The 20,969-nt window shown below is 37.0% G+C and overlaps 1 long non-coding RNA gene across 3 annotated transcripts in view; it reads left to right on the top strand.

Annotated features, from left to right (window-relative positions):
* The window catches only part of LOC107975734 (uncharacterized), a 190,155-nt gene that overhangs the window by 156,044 nt on the left and 13,142 nt on the right, over positions 1-20,969 (top strand). For 2 of the 3 annotated variants that reach the window (XR_010158809.1, XR_010158810.1), the window contains 3 exons: positions 4,484-4,630; positions 10,422-10,514; positions 13,920-14,258. This is a non-coding gene — a long non-coding RNA (uncharacterized LOC107975734). Of the gene's footprint in view, positions 1-4,483; positions 4,631-10,421; positions 10,515-13,919; positions 15,460-20,969 lie in introns of those variants that run through there. The other variant, XR_010158808.1, reaches the window with a different exon arrangement.

Genomic DNA, 20,969 nt, shown 5'->3' with positions numbered 1-20,969 from the left:
GGTGTTTACCCAAATGAGTTGAAAGGTTATGCCCACACGAAACCTGCACACAAATATTTTGCAACTTTGTTCATAATTACCAAAACTGGAAGCAACCAAGCTGTCTTTGTAGGTAAATGAATAAAGAAGATGTGGTACATCCATAAAATGGAATATTATTCAGTGATAAAAAGAAATGAGCATCAAGCCACAAAAAAAGACATGAAGAAATCTTAGTGTGTTCTTCCTAGAAGAAGGAGCCAGTCTAAAAGGCTACATGCTCTATGATTCCAACTATATAACATTCTGTTAAAAGCAAAACAATAGATTTTGCCAAAAAAAAAAAAAAAAAAAGCAGTTGCTAGCTAGGGATCTGGAGGAAGAAAAGATGAGTAGTGGAGCACAGGGAATTTTTAGGACAGTGAAATTATTGTGTATGATACTGTAATGGTGGATATATGACATTACACATTTGTCAAAAACCCATAGAGCATTACAAGGCAAAGAGTGAATCCTAATGTAATCTACAGACTTCAGTCAACATAAAGTATCAGTATTAGTTCATCAATTGTAACAAATGCAAAATGTTAGTAATAGGAAAAATTGTGAGCATGGGAGACAGAGGCCATATGACAACTGTCTGTGTTATCTGCTCAACTTTCAGTAAACCTAAAACTTCTCTTAAAAATAAGGTCCATTAATTTAGAAAATACAGCTTCAACTTACAGAAATAAAAATTTCCATATTTATAAATAAAATCAATAAATCAACAAATATACTGAAGAATTCTAGCATATCTCTGACAATAATTGACAGATTATGCTGACAAAAATAAGTATATCCTATATTTGACCTACACAATTAACATTTGTTTTGTGGGACATATTTCAAACATGACACTTAACAATAGGAGAATTCACACTCTTTTTAAACACTGACACATTTATAAAAATTGACCTCATAGTAATCCATAAAGCAAGTCTCAATTTCAAAATGTTGATATCACTGGGGTCATTTTAAGTTGGAAATCAATAATCAAAATATATTTTTAAAAACCCATGCACTTGGAAATTTGAAAGTGTATTTCTAAGCAAATCTTGGATCAAAGAAGAAATAAAAGTGGAAATTATAATAATGTCAAAACTTACGGGATACAACTAAAGCATCAGTTAGAAGATAAATTATGGTATTAAACATTTACATTAGAAAAGATTAAAGGCTAGAAATTAAAGAACTAAGTATCCAACTTAAACATGTTGAAAAGAGAAGAAGTACTAAAGAAGCAAGAAGAGGGAAATAAGGACAGAAGTACTCAACTGGAAAAGAAAGATAACATAGAGAATTAATAAAGTCAAAAGTTAGTACTTTCTAAAAGGCTAATTAAATTAGCAGACCCCCTGCCAATATAGATTAAGAAAAAAAATGACAGAAGCAAAAGAAGAAATGAAAGGATATTATAGATACTTACAATTTATTAGAGAGAATTATAAACAGCTTTATGCCAATAAAATTGAAAACATATGAAATAAACAAGTTCCTAGAAAGTGTATTGCTAAATTTGACCCAAGAAGAGAAAATCTAAATAATCTGATACCTATTAAAGTAATTAAACCAATAGTTTGAAATCTTCCTACAAATATCAGGATAGTGATTATATTCAGGGGTGGGAAGTGAGAAATGGATGAAGGATAGAACATAGAGGGTTTCACAGGTAAAGGAAGACAAGAAATAACCAAAATCAGAGCTGAACTGAAGGAAATTGAGATACAAAAAAACCATACAAATGATCAACAAATCCTGAAGTTGGTTATTTGAAAGTATAAAGTAGAGAGACTGCTAGCTAGATTAATTAAAAAAGAAAGAAGATTCAAATAAACACAGTCAGAAATGACAAAGGAGACATTAGCATCAACCACACAGAAATACAAAAAACAAAACCAAAAAACCCCTCAAAGACTACTACAAACACCTTTATGCACACAAGCCAGAAAACCTAGAAGAAATGGATAAATTCCTGGAAACATGCAACCTCCCAAGATTGAACCAGGAAGAAATTGAATCCCTAAACAGACCAACAATGAGTTCCAAAATCAAATCAGTAATAAAAAGCCTACCAACCAGACAAAGCCCAGAATTAGATGAATTCACAGCTGAATTATAACAGATATATAAAGAAGAGCTGGTACCATTTCTACTGAAGCTATTCCAAAAAACTGAGGAGGAGGAACTCCTCCCTAATTCATTCTATGGGGCCAGCATCATACTGACACACATACTTTGTAACATAGTTTGCCATCTTTTCTTTGGTATTGTTTGTATTTTCTTTCTACAAGTTTTTTTTAAGCCTGTTAGATTTGGGTTAGGATTGCATTGAATCTATGGATTTACTTAGGGGTAACTGACAGCTTAACAATATTGAGTCTTGTGACCTATGAACACATTATTTCTCCTTTTAGTTGGTTCTACTTTAACTCAGTGATATCTTGTAGTTCTCCTTTTATAGATCTTTCGCATCTTTAAAAAAATATATCCCTAAGTATTTGATAATTTTGATGATACTGTAAATGGTATTTTTTATTTGAATTTCAAGTTGTTTGTTGCTAGTATATAGATGTAGAATTGATTTTTGTATATTGACCTTGTATCTTGCAACTTGACTAACTTATTGGTTCTGTATCAGTTCTAGAAGTGTTTTTACAGATTCCATTGCATTTCTACATTAACAATCACACTGTCTGTGAATAACAACAGGCTTACTTGTTTCTTTCCATAATAGATGACTTTCCTTTTTCTTTGTTGTGCTGGAAAGAACCTTCAATATAATGTTGAATAGAAGTGGTAAGAATAGACAGATATATTCGTATTAGTCTTGATCTTCAAGGGAAAGTATTCAGTCTTCCACCATTAGGTATAATGCTGCTGTATGTTGCTTGTAGATGCCCTTTATTAGGTTGAGGGAGTTCCCTCTATACCAAGTTGGCTAAGAGATTTTATAAGTAATATATGTTGGATTTTGTTAAGTGCTTTCTTTGTATCTCTTGAGATATTCATGTGTGTTTTATTTTTTATTTGGTTAATATGGTAAACCAGTTGATTTTCAAATGTTGAATGAGCATGGCATTCCTGAGATAAACCTCCCTTAATCATGATGTATATTATGCCTTTCTTAGATTGTTGGATTCACTTTGTTAAATTTGCTTATCATTTTCACTCCTATGTTTACTACATTACATTATTGTAATTTGTCTGTATTTGCTGTCAGCATAAAGCCAGACCTCCACAATTATTTTGGAAGTATATCTTATTCTTTCATTTTCTGGAAGAATTCATATAGAATTATTTTTTTTTCTCCCTTAAATATGTAGCAGAATTCACCAGTAAAGCCATCTGGGCCTGGAGTTTTCTTTGTGAGAATATTTTTAACTACAAATTCAATTGTAATGGATACAAGCTAATCAGTTTATCTATTTTTTCTTAAGAAGTCTCTAGTAATATGAGTCTTTCAGGATATTTATCCATTTCATCTAAATTATTAAATTTGCTAGCATAAAATTGTTCATAATGTTCCCATATTATCCTTTTAGTATCTATAGAATCTGGAATCATGTCACCTCTTTTATGCCCTATATTAGTAATTTGTGTCTTCTCTGTTCTTCCTGATTAGCAGAGCTAGAGGTTTACTAATTTTATTAATCTTGTTCATTTTTGGTTTCTTGGATTTTCTGTTTTCTATCTTATTGGTTTCTTCCTTACTCTTATTTTCTTTTTCTTACTTACTCTAGGCTGAATTTTCTCTTCTTTTCTAATTTCTTAAGGTTGCAGTTGAAGTCATTGATTTTAAGATCTTTCTTCTTTTCTAATAAAGATGTTTAGTGCTATAAATTTTCTATCTGCTATGGCTTCAGTGTTATCCCACAACTTTTATGTATGTTTTTTCACTTTTATTCAGCTTAAAATAGTTTCTAATTTTCTTTTAGATTTTTTTTTTAAATCTACAGGTTATCTAGAAGCATGCTACTTAGTTTCTAAATATTTGCAAATTTTATCGTTTTTTTCTATTATTGATTTCTGATTTAATTCCATTGTGGTTCAGAAAAGATGCTTTCTGTGATTTAAATCCTTTTAAATGTATTGAGACTTGTTTTTAATAAACTTGTAGATGCTTTATTATATGATTGAGAGGAATGTTAACTTGATGTTTTAAATATTTATTGGGGAAGCTTTTTAATTGTGTTGTTAAAATCTTCTATATTTTTACTAAATATTTTTTGTCTGATGGCTTTATTTCTTTTCTTTTCTTTCCTTTTTTTTTTTTTTTTTTTTTTTTTTTGAGACAGGGTGTTACTCTGTCACCCAGGCTAGAGTGCAGTAGCACTATCTTTACCCACTGCAACCTTTGCCTCCCAGGCTCAATTGCTCAATTGATTCTCCCACCTCATCCCCTCGTGTAGCTGGGACTACAGGCATGTACACCCAGGTAATTTTTTTTTTTTTTTTTTTGCAGGGACAGGGTCTCACCACGTTTACCATGTTGCCCAGGCTGGTTTCGAACTCATGGACTCAAGCAATTCACCTGCCTTGGCCTCCCAAAGTGCTGGGATTATAGGCATGAGCCACCGTGCCCAGTCTGATGGCTTTATTTTTGATACAGGTATATTAAGTTATCCACTATGATTGTGAATTTGTCTGTATCTTTTTATAATTCTGTTAGTTTTTCTTTATATGTATTAAAGCCATGTTGTTAATGCATATAAATTCACAATTGTTATATCTTCTAGGAAAAACTCCTCTCATAATGCAGTGTGCTTCTTTATCACTAGTGATGATTTTCCTTTTAATTCTACTTTATATGATCTTAATATTGCTGCACCAAATTCTCTATTTGTTAGTAGTTGCCTGTTATATCTTTTTCAGTTGCTCCAGGTATTTTTGCTTTTGGTATGTCTTTGATAAACAGCATTTGTTTGTTTGTTTTAATCAAATATGATCATCTTCTTCTTTAGATAGCCTGAGGTTGACCCATATACAATTATTGTGATAATTGATATAGTTGGGTTAATTTATACACTTTTTTGCTGTGTTTTCATTGTATAATCTTCCTGTCACCACCTCCCCCAACTTTGTTTTTGCTTCTTTTTTTCTCCCTTATATTCTTTCTCTAGGATTGATGAAATTATCTTTATTCTTTTTATTTCTCTTCTAATGGTTTGGAAGCTATAGACTGCATTTCTATTATCTTGGTGATTACTTTCAACATACATATAAAATGTTATATTTCCTGACAAAGTCTAAAGAAATTTAATATCCTCATCTTTCTAAACAAAGTGATGATCTTAGTTGACATTGGCCCATTGAATTCCACCTCTTCTATCCTCCTTGTATTTACTGTCTACATTTTATTCCCAACTCTTTTAAGCAAACAAAAATGTTAATCTTGAATTGTCAGTAATTAATTTAACAACTTTTAAAATCTATTACTTTGTTCATTAATGCTTCTTACATCCCATATCATTCCAGGTTTTCTTTTTTTTGAAAGAACTACTAAAGAACGTTCTGAGTTCTTTAGTAGTGCTTCCAATAGAAGTTTGTGGGTGGGTTGAATTTTGGAAGTGGGAGGAACAATATTGAATCTCTCAATCCAACTGTTATTTCACTTAACACCTTCTTAATATTTTTCCCTCTTTCTTTGTGCTTCTTTCTTGGTAAATTCTTCAATACTATTTTCGAATTCAGTAATTCTCTTTGATTTTTCCAGTCAGATTTTATCCCATTTATTGAGTTTTCATCTCGATTATTATACACATTTTTTAGTTTCACGTTTTTTTTTAGTAGAGACGGGGTTTTGCCGTGTTAACCAGGGTGGTCTCGATCTCCTGACCTCGTGATCTGCCTGCCTTGGCCTCCCAAAGTGCTGGGATTACAGGCATGAACCACGGTGCCCGGCCTAGTTTCAGGTTTTAAAATTGGTTCTTTATATCCATTTATCTTTGATTTCTACCCACTTTTAAATTTCACAAAACATTTTACGGTTATTATTTTTTCTTTTATTTCTGAATAAGTTACACATACTTATTTTAAATTCATTTTGAGAATGTTCAATTTTTATTTTTTCAAGAATTAATTCTCCACACTTTATTGACTTGCTTTCTTAAAGTGGTTTTTCTTTATGGGCTTTATTATTTCCCCTCTCTCATCATGCACTGTTTTCTCGTGGTTTTGCAGCACCTCCACCCAACTCTTGGTACTCCGATGATAGAACAGGCCTTATGTCAATAGCCAAGGGCTTCCATTCTTGGGGCAATTTCACAAATTTAGCTATTGAATCAGCAGGTGCCCTGACATAGGTTCTGTCTCCATGGCCTTCTCTGCTCCTTCTGGCCACATTGGCTACACACCTACTTAGCTTTTCTTGCATTAACTCTTTTAAACAAACAAACAAAAAGCTTTCTTTTAATTGCCAGTATTAAATTAGATATATACAAGCTATAGCCCAGTCATGTCTTCTTTTCAGTTTCTTTTCATGGTAAGAAACCCCACCTCTTTGCTGCTGTCACTCTTACTATCCAGTAGGGCTCAAGGTGCTGTAGGTCCTTTCTACCCCACAGAAATCCAAGTTCTGGCCAACTCTGAGCATTTCTAGATTCAAAATCCAGTGGGTTGGTGGCCTCAGCCTGCACTTATGGCTAGAAGCTTCTATTTTGACCTTTGTCTACATAGATGTTTGTTTTTGAGCATGGCTATCTTTGGAGTATGTGCATGTGTGTGTGCGCATGCCATGTGTGCTGTATTTGGAGCAATTTAAAACTTGAACTCATATTACCATCTTGAAAAGAAGCAAAGAGAAGAGTCTCTCAATTAAAGTGGCTTCATTCTGTTTTGACATTTAGAAAAGTCTTAGGTATCTCATTTTTGTACATAAATCCTTTTATGCTATTTGAAATTTCAAAATACTATAAATGAAATTATGACTGCCTTGACAGGGAGGTTAAATTCTTTCCACAGACTTTTAAAAAATTGCACGTGCTACCCCCACCCCTACTCTTCCCAGTTCCTAGGTATCCTACTTTCCCAGGTTCAAAATCACTGTCCTAAGAGGAAATGTGCTGCTCTAATCAGATCAGCTTGAGAAAACTCAGAGAGTAGGAGAGCTAACAATCAGGGAACCTGTGTGACTAGGGGAAGACAGGGATGCCTGGAGAAAACAACCTGACCTGCCCGCACAGAGGGACCCTTGTTCCAGAAACCAGGAGAGGCAGCTGATGGGCCCACACAGTCAACACTTACTCTGGTCAATTTGTTCTCAAATTCTAACCATGGGAATAAACACTACTTTCGGTGAAAACATTCCTTGTATTTCACAAACATCTTCCTGACAACATTTACAGAAATCAAAATAAAAGAACATCAAAACTCATTTATTTACCCAGTGGGTAAACAGATGAAGAATAAGAACAGATGGTTCTCATAAGAGGAAATAAAAAGTGATCTAACGTACACACGTGTTATCCTTTATTGTAATCAAATAAATAAAAATTAATGAAACATTTTATATCTAGGAAGAATTTTTTAAAATAATACTCAAGTATAAGGTTGCTATTAAACTAGTATATTCATACTTACTGCTACATTGGAAATTGGCACAATTGTTTGGAAAAATAACATAGCAATATGTATTGGGAGCCATAAAAATGGTTTTTATCTACCTTTTAGCCAGTAATCCAAACTCCTAGTAATTTATCTTAAGAAAACATCAAAAGGAAAAAGTGTTCACACAGCATTATTTACAAAAGTGTAACTAAATGTTGAAGAGGACAAACAGGCAGTAAGTTTCCCCCAACAGTTTTAACAGCTTTATTAAAGCATAATTGATGGGCAATAAGGTGCACATAAAGTGTGTAATTTGTTAAGTTTTGACCTATGTGTACATCCAAGAAACCGTCACCACAATCAAATGAACATAATCATCCTCCAACATTTTTAATTGAGCAGAAAACAGTTAGGGCCAGATACTTGCTAAATGAGGCTACCCCAGCCATCACCCACACCCACTCCCAGGCACCAGCAGACCACCCAGGGACAGGAATTGGAATCATTGGGAGTACAGTGTTCCTGCTGAGGAGGTTTGCCCTCCCCTCTTTCTTATGGTGTTCAAGAAACTGGGACTCCAAAAAATAGAGACTAAAGGTGACTTTAGGCAAGAGGAGCCCAGCAGCCACCAGCTGACTGGGTAGGTACCAGGCTTCAGTCTCTGCAGGCCCACTTTGAAGATGGCTACCTGGCTGAAGATTTCTGAGGGTGGGAACTTGCTAGGGCAGCTCACACCAGCAGCAAGAAGGGATCATGGTGTAGCTGTTCTTGAGTAAAAGATGGCACTGCACCCTCCAGCCCCCTGTGGCCCTTGCAGGGTATGGAGGAGAAACCAGTAGTTTCCTGGCTCACATGAGGGAGCTGAGGAGTAAAGAGGGAGGCAGAAACTACAGTGCCCTGGCCAAGGGAAGTAATGTCCTACCAAGATAGGGGGTTGAGGGTGTGCGTCAACGGCATGGCTTAGAAGGGATGCCGCTGTTACTTTCTGAGAGGGTCCTCAGTGACAAAGGGACCAGAAACACATGCCCAGAAAATCACATGAGACAAAGACAATGTCAGCAGAACACACCAACAGCCAACCAGAGTGACCAGTAGAAAGCTCAGGGCCACTGCCCACCACTGACAGGTGACAGTAGGTAGCTCAACCTTCCCCATTCCTTTATTTTTTTATTTTAAGACACAGAGTCTTGCCCAGGCTGGAGCACAGTGGTGTGATCATAGTCCACTGCAGCCTCAAACTCCTGGGCTCAAGTGATCCTTCCACCTCGGCCTTCTAAGTGGCTGGGACTACAGGTGTGTGCCACCATATCTGGCTAATTTTTATTTTTTTATTTTTTAGAGATAGGAGTCTCACTATGTTGCCCAGGCTGGTCTATAATTTCTGCTCTCAAGCAGTCCTTCTGCCTTGGCTTCCTAAAGCCTTGGGATTACAGGCATGAACCACCGTACCCAGCAGCTTCCCTTTTTACTCCAATTTCTCCTCCTCCCCACCCAACCCTCTGGTGATAGAGGAGTAAAAGCCAAAACATATTCCCTCCCAACTACAGGTTTCAAAGACCATGATACAGCCAGAGAGAGAAGGGAAAAGAGAAAATGAGATTAGATTTTCAACTGGACCAGATAGAACTTTTAATAATGAGATATGACTTTAAAGCTATGGGATCAGCCCAAGATGTCACTGAAGGACAGGCAAGGGAGGTGGTAGTTGGAAGAAAATAGATTGCTTATGCCTGTACTTCACTGAGTTTAGGAAATTCACTATACCAGAGATAATCACAAAATTAAAAGGAAAGTGTAGCATATCAACTCAATCCATTATACAACATGTAAAAATATAATTATTAAGCACTATGCAGAAAAATGGAGTGTGTTTACACACTATCATCCTAAATAATAATGATTACTTCAAAACAGATAAAAATGCATAACAATGCACAACTATTAAAACAGGTATGTATGGACAAAATCTTAGAGTAAGAAAAATAAAGGTCATTTTGTTAATGTGGTATGATTATTGTTTTTAAATTACTTTTAAGTTTTCACATTTCTTTTATAATATAGAAAAGTGGAAAAACCTAAAACCCTCCTGTCTTACTATTAAGAAAAGTATTTGTATTTCCCATGTTCTTTTCTTTTTTTGTTTGTTTTCATCCAGTACTATTTATGGAAACATCGCCCTTTCCCCACTGCACTGTAAACTTTATCATAAATTAAGTGACTGTGTAAGTGTTGGGTTTGTTTCTGGACTTGCCAACAGATTCCACTGGACAATTTCTCATTTCTTGTGAGAATAGCAAGCTGTTTTAAATTATTATATCTGGCCGGGCATGGTGGCTCACGCCTGTAATCCCAGCACTTTGGGAGGCCGAGGCGGGTGGATCACGAGTTCAGGAGATCGAGACCATCCTGGCTAACACAGTGAAACCCCGTCTCTATTAAAAATCCAAAAAAAATTGTTATATCCTTATAATAATTCTTGACCTTAGGGTCTTAAGCTTTACTGTGATTATTTCTTTTCTTCCTCTTCTTTCTCCTCCTTTTCCTTCTTCTTCAGTTCCCAAATCTATTTTGTTATTTAGATTTGACGTCATTTCTAGAATCAGCTTGTGAATTGCAACAAACAACTACTATTATTTTGTTTGGAGTTCAATGAATCTATACATCAATTTGGAGAGAATTGACGTCTTTCCAATACCAAGTCTTCTAATATATGATTTCCCATGTTCTTTTCTCTTTGATGCCCTGACAAATAATTTTGAGCACTTATCTGCCAAGTTGAGGCTGTGCCAGATGTTGTGGACACAGCCCAGAGCAGAGCTGGTGGCCTCACTGCCCTAACATGTACAAACCTGCAGGGATGCAAGGTGCCCAGACTGTGCAAAGCAATGGCAGCTGCATGCAGTCCAGAGAGAGCACCTGGAGGCCGGGAAGACTTCCAAAAGAAAGTGGTAAGCAAGGGGAGACAGAAAGGTTGCCTAGAGGGTGGTCCGGGGAGGAGATTGAGGGTAAGAATGCTCCAGGCAGGGGCAGAGCTTATAAGAGAAGTTTGCAAGGGCTGGAGCATGTAGTAGGAATTGAAGCTGCAGGTTGGGGGAGCAGGGATGCAGAGACAGAAGCTGGGTCAGGCCTTACAAATCTTGGTGTGACAAACACTGATTTTAAGATAAAAGCATTTTAAGATAAAATATAGATTTTTAAGATAAAAGCTAAATATAGATTTTAAGCTAAAATTTCAAGCTAAATATTATTTTTAAGATAATATATAAAAGCATATATATACACATATATAATGCACACACATGCATAACATTCATAATGCTTTTGTAGCTGAATTTCTTAATTTCTGTAAACTAGGACACATGTTTGAATTTGGAAGTTTCCAGTCTTCTATAATATTTCCAATTCTACATGCTTATGTTCTTAGAGTTTGCACTCCTCTGAGATACAAGACAAGTATTTGGAAGATGCAGGATTTTATTGAAGGTCTCATGGAAGGCTTTGGGCCCACTGGTCCCATCCATGGGCATTTTGTCCCCTCCACAATCCAGCTGAGGGCTGGACTTCCCTGGGACCATTCTCAGGGGTCACAGGCATAACCTGCCCATGCATTAAAGGTTGGCGCAGAAACTTGGGGCACCTCCAGCCATTAATTCAGATTCATTTGTTTCAACGTATTCCCATCCACCCACAGACTACTGGGGGCCACCCAGAGGCCTGAGTTTCCACCAGTTTCTCACATGAGAGAAAGTTGAAGGAAAAGGTATGAAGGTGGATTTCACTGTTGACAGGTTGTCTTTCAAGTGTGGGTCCTGGCGTTTATGAGGCAATGATGAGACACTTAGAAAGAAGCACATCTCTGAGACATGACAGTTCAGTCCCAAAGGCCATTAATAGAGGGCCAGCTCATCAACACAGCTGCAGAAACAGAGCAGAGCCAGCTTTGCAGCCTCACACGCTGAAGCCCCCGCTGCAGCATTCCATCTACTCTAGCGCCCATGCAAATTGAAAACCTAAAATAGTTCACTCCCCATAGCCACTGGCTTTGAAGAATCTCTTTTGTCTCCATGAAATAGCTCCAGGAGACAGAACCCAGAGGAAAACTTTTTGAAGTGAACTTTTTCCTTATAATTTTATTTAAATTTGAATATTTTTGTAGAAATAATAAAGTTATCCACTAATTATCTGTGTGACACAAAACAATCTCATTTTAATTATGGCTAGTTGTTATGTAGTTTAAATACAATTAGAAATTTACTGAGTTTAGACTGAGGGTTTTCTGACACAATCACATCTCTGTCTTTTTAAAATTTATTTTTATTTTTATTTATTTTATTTTTTTAAGGGACAGGGTCTTGCCCTGTCTCCCAGGCTGGAGTATGGTAGCTTGATCGTAGCTCACTATAGTCTCAAACTCCTGCACTTAAGCAATCCTCCCAAGTAGCTGGGACTACAGGCACATGCCCCTACGCCTGGCTATTTTTTAAATTTTTTGTAGAGATGGAGTCTCACTATGTTGCCCACGCCAACCTTGAACTCCTGGCCTCAAACAATCCTCTTTTCTCAACCTCCCAAAGTGCCGGGATTATAGGCATGAGCCACCATGCCCGGCCTGTGTCTTGTTTTTTTAATTTATAAAAGTAACACTTGTTCATTGCAAGTTATTTATGTATTATGCACATATGTATATATACACACATGCACATATATAAGTATATATGTATATACATCCATATATATGCACACATAAATATATACATCTATGTGTATACATACATATACATAATCTGAGGAATCAACTAAGCACCAGAAATACTCAGCTTTACTCCCTGCTGGGCCTGCCTGGAAGCCAGCTATTCCCACTGTTGGGAGCAGAGCCAGGCATCAGCATCAGCTCATGAAGCTCCCAATCAAGGTGAGAACTCTCCTGCACCCGTGCCCTTCAGCACTTCTGCTACTTCTGCCCAGTGGGCTCAGAAACATCAGATTGCCCCAAGTGCAAGTGCTGGAAAGACAGCAGCTCGGGATGTCCTACTGGCCCTAGTTTGCCTGTGATTTTCCAGATTTAGAAAGTCTTGCATCCTGGGCCTCCCAATAGAGAGCAGAGAGACCACACCCCACTTTCCCTTCACAGCACCAGATCTGAGTTCCAGGAGGTGCGAACATTTAAGGCTAAATCAGGTGGGAAGTTTGCCCATCACAAAGGATTGATGTTCTATTTTTGTACTGAATGAAAACTGTTTGCAACTTAACGTAGTTGTTACCAGTTACCTAAAATGAGCAAAGAAACCAGAGTCCTGATATCATTTTTATACAGAGGCAGTGATGGTGGGGACAAAAAATTGTATTTTAATTGTATATATCTATACCTACACACACATATAATTTTATAACAGAATTTTAAAAAATCTTTTAGAAACACAGTCTCATTCTGTTGCCTAGGCTGGACTGCAGTGGTGCTATCATAGTTCACCACAACCTCAAACTCCTGGGCTTAAGTGATCCTCCCATCTCAGCCTTCCGGGTAGCTAGGACTATATGTGTGTGCCACCATGGCTGGATAGTTTTTCTTTTTTTGTAGAGACGGGCTCTCGTTATGTTGCCAGGCTGGTCTTGAACTCCTGGCCTCTAGCAATCCTCTTGCCTTGGCCTCCTGAAGTGCTGGGATTGCAGGCATGGGCCACCATGCCCAGCCAACAGTATATTTTAAACAGTACTGTCTGACGCTTGCTTTTCTTACAGCACATCTATTTCTAAATCTAGATATCCTGTACATTTAAAAAAATATGACATATTCATATAATTTGATATCCTCCACTTTAAGATAAATCCACATGTAAGAATGTGCAGAGATCCTATACAAGTTTGTGTCAATGAGTACACATTTAGTGGAATATTCCACTAAATTCTAAGGTCCAACAGCATCAGCATCACCTGGTAATTTGTTAAAAGTGCAGGACCTGAGGCCCACCCAGACCTACTGAACTGGAATCTTCATTTTAACAAGATCCCCAAGTGACCGATTTGCACAGTAAGGTATGAAAAGCCCAGATCTGCAACATCATTTTTAATTCTTGACAATTACACCACTGTATGATTGGGCCATGAGGCTAGAGTTTAGTCATTTGATTCTAACTAGTGTTAGGAGAATTTATCCATCTAGATGGCCAGGAGCCATTTACTAGGAAACCTTGTTACAGTCAATCTCATTGGCCTTGGGTGATAGAGACAATTCCTGCTGGGCTGAGGTTGTAGGAAAACTGAAGTCTGGGTGTAAGGCTATACTGGAGAGGCATCTCACAAATAACTGTTCTCAGAATGGTTTTAAAAAAATGTTTACTATGTTGTGATAACAGATACTTCCAAACAAAAGGAACAGGAAGTTGGCGTCTTGTCCGTCTGCCATTCAAGAGGACTGAATACGTTCCATTAAATTCGCCTGCAAACCTTTCCTGAAGAGCCCAGCAAGCAGCGATGAAAATTACAGAGTGGCTCCCAGGCACTTTAGTGGGTAATCAGCTGAAATTGAGCTGTTTTCCATATTCTTTGCTGATAATGCAAAAGGAACCTTTAAAACAAACAGCTCCAAGTCACCACACATCCTACAAGCTGAAAGGGCCCATGTGGTCCACACAGATGCTCCAGCCACACACCAAGCCCTGCTGCAGAGTAATTGGTTCCCACAGCTATCAGAGGTGAGAGCCAGCCGACTGCCCGTGCCTTCACAAATGGCCAGGCTGAGCTAGAGGGTTTATGGGTCCAGGGCCAATCATCGGGATAAATTAGCTGTCAGGAAGTAAAAGCAGCTCTAGGGAAATGGCTAGGTCTGTCTAAAATCTCTGATTTTCTTCACACTAGGTGCAGTTTATCCTTGAATGGTGCTCGCTCATGCTGTCCAGGAGACAAGGACTCTGGGTTAAAGTATAGGATTCAGGACTCTAGGTCTAAACAGACCCAGGTGTTAAATGCCCAAGATTATCGACCAAAGTAGGAAAAAGATGTAGGGATTAGAGATTCAGGAAAAGCTATTTCCTCTAAGATTTTCATGGTTCTGAATGGAGCATCTGGGGAGAAAATTCATTTGGGGGTTGCTAAGAGGCCAAGAGAAGGGAAAATGGAAAGGACGCTAGCGTGACACATGGTGGGACATGCAGGGAGGGGCAATGGACCCAGGCTTGATTCAGATGCCAACTTGCCATGCCCTGGCTATGTGTAAGCCAAAAATGTATCTGAGACAGGCCTCAATCAATTTATTTTGCAAGGTTAAGGATCATGACCCACGGCCTTAGGAGGGCCTGAGAACATGTGCCCAAAGTGGTTGGGTTACAGCTTGGTTTTGTATTTTTAGGGAGATATAAGACATCAATCAATATGTGCGAGGTATACATTGGATTGGTCTGGAAAAGTGGGACAACTTGAAGCATGGGCTTACAGGTCATAGGTGAATTCAAAGGTTTTCTGATTGGCAAGTGGCTGAAAAGAGTTAAGTTACTATCTAAAAGCCTGGAATCAATAGAAAGGAGTGTCTGGGTTAAGATAAGGGGTTGTGGAGATCAGAGTTCTTATTATGTAGATAAGTCTCACAGAAGGCTGCCCTTAGAAGCAATAGATGGCAAATGTTTCCTATTCAGACCTTTCAAAGGTCCTAGACTCAGCCAGGCGCGGTGGCTCACGCCTGTAATCCCTGCACTTTGGGAGACCGAGGTGGGCGGATCACCTGAGGTTGGGCGTTCAAGACCAGCCTGACCAACATAGAGAAACCCCTTCTCTACTAAAAATACAAAATTAGCCGGGTGTGGTGGCGCATGCCTGTAATCCCAACTAGGCAGAGGTTGCAGTGAGCCAAGATCATGCCATTGCACTCCAGCCTGGGCAACAAGAGCGAAACTCTGTCTCAAAAAAAAAAAAAAATATGCTAGACTCTCAGCTAATCTCTTCAGGATCAGAAAAGGACCTTGAAAGAATGTAAATTCCCACACCCCCTTCCCACAAGAGACAGCTTTGCAGGGCCATTTCAAAATATGTCAGTAAGATATATTTGGGGTAAAATATTTCCATTTCCTTCAGGGCCTGCTATCTGTCATCTGATGTTATACCTGACTCAGGTTGAAATTGTTACTGTATTGCTACAAAGAGTCTGTTTTGTCAGTTTTAAGATCTCTGTTTGAATGTTAATGCTGGTTTGTGGCATCTAAACTCCAAAAGGGAGCAAGTAGAATGAAGCACGTCTGACCCCTACTTGCCATATAGCCTGGACTAGTTTTTTAGGTTTCTTTGGAATCCCGTTGTCTGAGAAGGAGGCCCATTCAATTACTTAGGGGGCTAGGAATTTTCTTTGTGGTTGACGTTCATAATCTTAATGGCGGCTTAAACTCTCTGACCCTTACTTTCTATGAAATAATGGAAAATCTCACAGGTAAGATACTGTAGATGAAGTCACCTAGGACATAGTAGTTATTTGATAAATTTTCTTTTCCTTCTTTCATCCCCTGAAAATGAACCAAACCTCACACCCTTTCCTCTCTTTACTCACAACCCAAACATAAGAAATGAATGTGAAGGTTCATAAAGAGCACATGTCACTTTTAGAAAAGATAAACTCAATATTTTTAGTACCACTTATAAACAATAAATTTTTATTCAAAATATTTACTTGCTATATAAACAGCTACCAGTTTAATTTCAATGGGAAAAACTATTCTTAGCATATGTTTGATGAGCAAAATGTGGACAGAAAAAAAAGTCCTACTGACTAAGTCCTGGAGAAGATGAACACTCCTGTATACGTTCAACAATGGGTGTGTAAGTTAATTGTAGAGAGCTCTTTTTTAGGGAGCATTGTAAATTACCTTGGATCTCAAAATTTCACTTCTGGAAATGTAAATAGTAATCATAAATATCCACAGGGATGTAGTTTCCATATTATACATTATATAAGCAATATGAAAATGCTTATAAAAACTATTATGTTTATATAATTATACAATACATGAATATATGTCATTGTAAAAAAATTTATGTAACATGGAAATATTACATAAAATATGAAAGTTGCTTTTTACTCTCATTTTCCTCACCCCACTTTCTCTAAAAGTAACCTCTAATAAAGTCTGTTTATCCTTACGGATATTTTACTAAGCGTTTAAGATATATATGTATGTATGTGTTACATTCTCTGTAATCCCAATGCCATTTATTATATAGTTTACCTTCTGCTCAGGGATTTGAAGTGCCATTCAAAAAACAAACAATTGTTAATTGATACAATGTATGTTATGCAGAATAAGGAACCTCTCCAATGTCAATATGAAAGCTTACTAGGATATATTATTATTATTATTATTATTATTATTATTATTGAGACAGAGTCTTGCTCTGTTGCCCAGGCTGGAGTGCAGTGGCACGATCTAGGCTCACTGCAAGCTCTGCCTCCTGGGTTCACGCCATTCTCCTGCCTCAGCCTCCCGAGTAGATGGGGCTATAGGCACCCGCCACCACGCCAAGCTAATTTTTTGTATTTTTAGTAGAGATGGGGTTTCACCATGTTAGCCACGATGGTCTTGATCTCCTGACCTCGTGATCCGCCTGCCTCGACCTCCCAAAGTGCTGGGATTACAGGCGTGAGCCACCGTGCCCAGCAAGGATATATTATTAAGTGGAAAAAAGAGTAAGGTATGGAAAGACTGCATATACTATTCATGTAAGAAAGGGAGAAAATACGTATTTGTTTTTGCTTATATTTGCATAAAGAAATAAATAATAAAATCATAACATAAGTGATTATCTGAAGGAGATATGAAGTGACAGAATGGAGTGGATGGGACAGAAATGGGAATAATACTTCTTTGTGGCAGGCAGAAAAATTACTCCAGGCCCTGGTATGACTATTTCCTTATACCCAGAACCTGTGAATATGTTAGGCAGTGTGACAAAGATGGATTTTTTTAACTTTTGTTTTAGGTTAGGGGGTACATGTGAAGGTTTGTTACACAGGTAAACTCCTGTCATGAGGGTTTGTTATACAGATTATTTCATGCAGGTACTAAGCCCAGTACCCAATAGTTATCTTTTCTGTTCCTCCCTATCCTCTCACCCTCTGCCGTCAAGTAGACCAATGTCTGCTGTTTCCTTCTTTGTGTTCATAAGTTCTCATCACTTAGCTCCCACTTATAAATGAGCACATGCGGTATTTGGTTTTCTGTTCCTGCATTAGTTTGCTAAGGATAATGGCCTCCAGCTCTATCCATGTTCCCACAAAAGACATGATCTTATTCTTTTATATGGCTGCATGGTATTCCATGGTGTATATGTACCACATGTTCTTTATCCAAAGTGTCCATGATGGACATTTAGGTTAATTCCATGTCTTTGCTATCGTGAATAGGGCTGCAGTGAACATTTGCGTGCATGTGTCTTTATGGTAAAATGATTTACATTCCTCTGGGGATATACCCAGTAATGGGATTGCTGAGTCAAATGGTAGTTCTGCTTTTTGGTAGTTTCCTCTTTGAGGAATCTGCAGATGTAATTAAGGTTTCTAACCAAATGACCATAAGATGGGGAAAGTATGCTGGATTATCCAGGTGGACCCAATGTAAGCATAGTGGCCTTGAGATAGAAGAGGGAGAGAGACAAAAGGCGAGGGTCAGAGGAAGAGCTGACTATGGAAGAAAAGCAAGCTCTGAAAGCTGCAAGGTTGCTGGCTTTGAAGATGGAGGAGGGGCCAAGAGCTAAGGAATACAGGCAGCCTCCAGCAGCCGAAGGGGGCAAGAAAACAGACTCTCCTTTAGAGACTCCAAAAAGATATGCACCCTGCTGAGTAATCAATTTCAGTCTTTTGAGATCAAGGTTGACCCTCTAACCTACAGAACTATAAAATAATAAATTTGGGTTATTTAAACCTCCAAGTTTGTGGTAAGTTGTTACAGAGACTGAATATATTCTTTCAGCTTTTATATTGTTTCATTTTTTGAACCATGTCAATATAAAGCCATTATATTAAATCAAATTCTCAGTTTCCAGAAAAATTAAATGCCACCTTTATCATATACTAAATGGACAGTCTATACATGAGTCTGTTTCCACAGGTCTGTTTATGGATTTTTAAAATTCTATTCCATTGATCCATTTCCCTAACTTCTGACCAATATAACATTGTTTTAATTATTATTATCTATGCATTTATTTTTATATCGGGCATGGAAAATCTCATTATCTTTTTAAAAAATTTTCATCCTTGTTCATATTATTTTCTGAATGAACTTTAGCATTATTTTGCTGACACTCATTAAAAAATCATATTGGGCTATATTTAATTTAGCAATTAATTCAGGGAGAATTAACTTCATTACAATATTGAGTCTTTACAGTAAAAAACATAGAATATCTCTTTGTTTGCTGAATTTTTCTTTATGGCCTTAAGTAAAGTTTTAAGATTGGTTGAAATGCATGCATATCAATCTTTCACTTTGCTGGTTAGGCTTATTCCTAATATTGATGTAATTGTGGGCTCTTTTTCCCTATCAATTTCTAATAGGAATATAGGAAAGCTATTCATTTTGAAAAATGTTGATCTCCTACCTGTTCAACTTTCTCATATAACTTAAAATTTTGGGTTTTTTTTTTCAGTTGATTCTCCTAAAACTTAGTATTGCAATTAATAAGTTGCTTTTAATTTTCCAATATTGCCATTTCTTATCTCTCTTCTTGTTTTACTGCATTATCTATGGCTTTTAGTACAATGTTGAACAGCAGAAGTGATAGCTGAAAGCCTTGTTTTGTTCCTGACTTAATAGGAATGTTTCTTTTTTCTATTAAGTATGATGTTTGCTATAGGTTTCTATTAACATTTTCTAAATTAAGGAAGCTTTATTCTATTCCTAGTTTGTCAAGAACTGTTGTTGGTAGCAGGTGTTAAAATTTTATCAAGTGCTCTTTCAGTATCTATGGAAATGATCATATGACTTCTATATTTTAATATAGCAATGTAATGAATTATAATATCAGATCCTTGATATTAAAATATCCTTGCATTTCAAGGATAATGCATGCTTTGTCATAATGTATTATCATTTCATTTTATTGCTAGTTTCAACTTAAAAATATGATTTATTATCTTTTGTGTCCTTGTTCGTAAATGTTTCATATTCTTTTAAAGAATTTATATAAATAATAATTATTCTCAACTTGTGTTTCAGTAGAATTTACTTTAAAAATGATTTCTTGTCTTCTTTAGGAATAGGGCTTATATTTTCAGTTTTTTCTATGGTTATTAGTCTGTAGTTTTTCTATTTCTTTGAATCTATTTTAATTATCTGTATTTTCATAGAAAATCATGTATATCTTATTTAAACATAGTGGTATAAACTTGCACATAGTTTTGTCATTTTTAAAACGTCTTATTGGTGTTCATATTCATTTTTAATGCTATTTACTAGGGTCATCCATCTTATCTTAATCAAGCTGTTTTATCTGATCATTTCGAAGTATCAGATTTTGCTTCTATTGTTCAAATACACTTTTTATGTTCTGTTTTATTTATTTTTATCTTTAAGCTGAAGACTTAGGTCACTTACTTTCAGTTTTTATTAGTTTCTGATAAATACTTTCATGCCTGTAAATTTCGCATGGGATGCCATTTTTCCCACACACCACAGCTTTTAATATGTAGTGATGTCAGTGTTGTTTATTTTTTAAATGTTATAATTATTAAATTTATGCTATATCCAAAATATAAAAGATGTTTAAAGGTTTCAAGATAGACTATTTCTGACCACTCTTCTCAAATTGTTTTATTGATTATTTGGCAACCTATTTTGTATTGATTTTAAGTATTCTTCTTCTTCTTTTTTTTTTTTTTTGACTGAGTCTTGCTCTTTTGCCCAGGCTAGAGTACAATGGCACGATCTCAGCTCACTGCAACCTCCACCTCCTGGGTTCAAGTGACTCTCCTGCCTCAGCCTCCTGAGTAGCTGGGACGACAGACGCGTGCCACCATGCCAAGCTAATTTTTGTATTTTTAGTAGTAGAAACATGGGGTTTCACCATGTTGGACAAGATGGTCTTGATCTCTTGACCTCGTGATCCTCCCACCTCGGCCTCCCAAAGTGCTGGGATTACAGGTGTGAGCCACTGCACCTGGCCTAAGAAGTATTCTTTTTAAAGCACAAATCTGATCCTGCTTCTCTCATGCTTCGGTGGCTCCTCACTACCCTCAGGATAAAATTTAAATTCTCTCACAGGGCATCTTCACAGCCCTTCACTCTCTCAGCCTCACTCACATCTCAGTATCCTTGTTTATTATTCCTGCTGACTCCTCCCAGTCCCACCCATTCAACTCCACCCTCCAACCCTCCCACCATTTATCTCATTGAATCACAACTGTGTACACTTCAGCTACATAGAAT

Source organism: Pan troglodytes, chromosome 6 (genome assembly GCF_028858775.2).
Source record: "Pan troglodytes isolate AG18354 chromosome 6, NHGRI_mPanTro3-v2.0_pri, whole genome shotgun sequence".
In the NCBI taxonomy this organism is placed as follows: Eukaryota; Metazoa; Chordata; class Mammalia; order Primates; family Hominidae; genus Pan; species Pan troglodytes.
The sequence above is the reverse complement of the archived record's forward strand: the minus strand, read 5'-3'. Positions and strand labels throughout refer to the sequence as shown.